Source organism: Solanum pennellii, chromosome 6 (genome assembly GCF_001406875.1).
Source record: "Solanum pennellii chromosome 6, SPENNV200".
NCBI classification, from domain to species: domain Eukaryota; kingdom Viridiplantae; phylum Streptophyta; class Magnoliopsida; order Solanales; family Solanaceae; genus Solanum; species Solanum pennellii.
The window spans coordinates 32902616-32905774 of record NC_028642.1 but is presented as its reverse complement, the minus strand read 5'-3'; the positions used below and the strand labels follow the sequence as shown (position 1 = coordinate 32905774).

The window sequence follows — 3159 nt, the reverse complement described above, 5'->3', positions numbered from 1 at the left end:
TATTACAAAAAATAATTTATTATTCACATATAATACAAATTTTATTGATAAATAATACATTTATCACACATTTTAATACACTTATAATACAATGTGACAATTTTTTACCAAACAAACATGATATATTTCAAAAAAACAATTATAATTCATATATATTGCATACATAATTCACTTTTAATACATATTACAGATTTAACAAAACATTGCTATAAATGGTAATAAACAAAAAGTATTGCTACAATCAGTAATTATTTTTTAAAATGTATTAATTTAGGTAATTTTTCCTTTTCGCACCCCATGAAAGAGAAAAGAGTGTGTGTCTCTTTTTCTTCGTCGCGCATATGAACCCAAAATCTCGATCCAGGCCAGCAACCCCTCTTGTTTCTCCTTCTCAAACATGAACAGCAATGGACAAACCATGAATGAAGTTGATTGACCCCTACGCTTCTCCACTCTCCTCGTGGGTGAGGTTCCATCGTCGCCAAGACAAAGACACATACCTCTTCCGAGGCTGGTATGATTTTCGTGCATCTTTCCGTGATTATAGATACTTTTCTCCGCAATGGAACCAATAATCTTGTCCTTGACTCACGTGGATGACCGCCACGTCAGAGTTCAAGGACAAACTCATGAATCTGAGTCGTCCGCTTCTTGTTCATATCCAGATTTCACAGGATTCGGCTGTTGTTTTGTGAAAAGAGCAGCAGCTTTCCCATCCCTATGGAAAAATTCAAATTTTGGGCAAGAAAACTCCAATTCCAATTTTACACTCCCCCCAATTCCTAAGCCTAGTTTTTTCCCTATATAATATATCTCTTATGTAATTTGAAGAGGGGGCTATTTTTTTCTCTTTGGTAAGGGTGACTTTTAGCTGGAAGAAAATATTATAGAACAGTTGGGTAGAGTTAGAGATTCTTTTAGTCATAACAAGAGCATACAAATAAAAGAAAGAAATTGTTCGAGTTTCACCATCATATAACAAATACAACCAAATACATATTTTCCTTCGATATGTTGTGAGTTACCGCAAGTTGTCAAATTTCTACAGTGAGTGTTTTATCGAAGTCGCGTGAGGTTTGTTTTGTCCCCGTTTGCTGCATCTTAAAAGGTAAATATCATTACTACTCGTGTCCTTCATTTCGTAAGGTGTAGGTTGTTCAATGCTGAAGATATCTAAGTTGATTGAAATGATAAAATTTTGAAATATCTTCATTAACAGAAAATCGTGAAATTAGTAGTGCATCTTTATTCTTTTATATATTATCCTTGTTTTGTTTGGGTAGAAGCTTTTATGACTCTTGGTATGTTCTTTTATTTTTCGCCTTCCTATTTTCTTACAGTTTCACAACTAGTCTTGTGTTTGGTGGTGAATCATATTTCGGGTTATGCTCTGAATGTAGCCTGGTTGTCTGTTCAGATTGATGTATTTTTCTTACCCTTTATTACAAAAATGTACAATATGTCTTTGTCATCTTGGTGATTTAATGATAATTTTTGCCCCCTTGTGTCTGTTTGTGTTCTTCACAGATTTGTATACTCGCTTTAAGTCTTGTGTTGTTCTTTTTGGGTTATGCGTTCTACTTTGTTTGTGCTCATTCTCTCATTCTATTAAGAGTTAACTCTTTCACTTCCACGCTCATGTTTTCTTGTGTTTGTCTTTGTTTATATTCCTCCATTCTAGTATATATGTATAGAGTATTGCCAAAGTGACTCAGTTTTTCTTTAACATTTTCCCATCTAAAAAGCCCTTCATGTCTAGTTGAAGATGCTACGTATGTTAGTTGCCTCCCTCTGTAAAAACCAAGCATTATTGTATGTTAATTTTTCTCACATCCCCCTTTGTTTTCAGTATATTTCTATGTTTGTTCAGTGTAGCATATTTCATCTTCTGTTGGTTGCAATATATTTAGCGTTAAATAAGTTTTTTTGTAATGATAAGGCACTATGATTCGGGTTGTCTTCCGTATATCTATTGACGATAATTGATTGGTTCGGATTAGAGTTGTGAGGCCAGGTTAAATCATATGCTATTGCACATTATTCCCATTTTTAAACAAGTTTCCCACACATTTCATGATCGACTATTATGCATATATCTAGCTTAATAATAAGTTAGTTTTCTTTCTTGCTATGTCATTTTGCCTTCGCCAAATCCCTGAGCTAGGATCTATATATATGAAAGTTTGGTTTGCTTGTTTGTTTGGTGTCATGTGTCCACCCCGTTTGGATTTTCATGCCGCATATCTAGATGCTAATTCAAGTATACGTATATATGAAAAATGTATTCTATCTGAGTCTCATTTGTTTTATTTATCTAATTTAGTAAATAAAATTAACTTAATTATTTTATGTCACTGATATACTCATCATATTTTTTTCCAAAAAAAAAAGAACTTACTCAATAATATTATTATGTCTAATATTAAAAGTTAAGGCTTCATAATTTTGGTTTCTCTGTTTTGTCTTTTTTGGTGTCATTTACTTGTTTCCTTCACTATTGACGTATCACTGTCCTCTGCCCCACATTAAAAATGCTATGTATTCATGAGTTTTCCTTTACCTTGATGTTTAGATGTTGCGTTGATAAAGATTGATCGGCCTATGTTAATTAGTTTACCTATTAATTTCTATCTTATCACTTTATTTCATTCTCAAATAGTGCTAAGTCGGTGATTTGTTTATCGTTTTTGATGTTAAACTCCTCTCGAGTACATTTGGATTCCATTTCAAGTCCTTGCATTTTCTTGATGAGACTCAATTGCTCAAACTATGCCTTTCCGAGTCATTGTATCCGACGAATAAGTCTTGGAGCCGAAATTTGGAGTAGATTGAAGATCTGAAGGAAAATAGGGCAAAAGGGCCCATTTTATGTTTTTTTTATTTTGTTGTTATTGGGTCTAAACCCATATAGTTATTTTAAATATTGTTTCCTTAGATTTTACGACAGGTACAAAAATAAATGGGTCAAAAACCTTAAACAAACGGGTCCAAATACCAGTTGAGATGGAGAGAAATCGGATTTGGACCCGACTCAGTCGCTCTCTCACTTTCACTCTCTTACCTTATCATGATAATTTCTCAAATATTCTCGTTAGTTTTAGGGTTAAAACTTCAAATTCTCGCCATACACCACCTAGTTTTAACTAATTATGTAAATCA

At 33.2% G+C, this 3159-nt stretch overlaps 1 long non-coding RNA gene across 1 annotated transcript; it reads left to right on the top strand.

Annotated features, from left to right (window-relative positions):
• The first annotated feature begins 258 nt into the window (after positions 1–258).
• Positions 259–2934, top strand: LOC114077527. Its single transcript, XR_003578781.1, has 2 exons — positions 259–514; positions 666–2934. It is a non-coding gene; the product is annotated as an uncharacterized LOC114077527 (long non-coding RNA).
• The last annotated feature ends 225 nt before the right edge of the window (positions 2935–3159 follow it).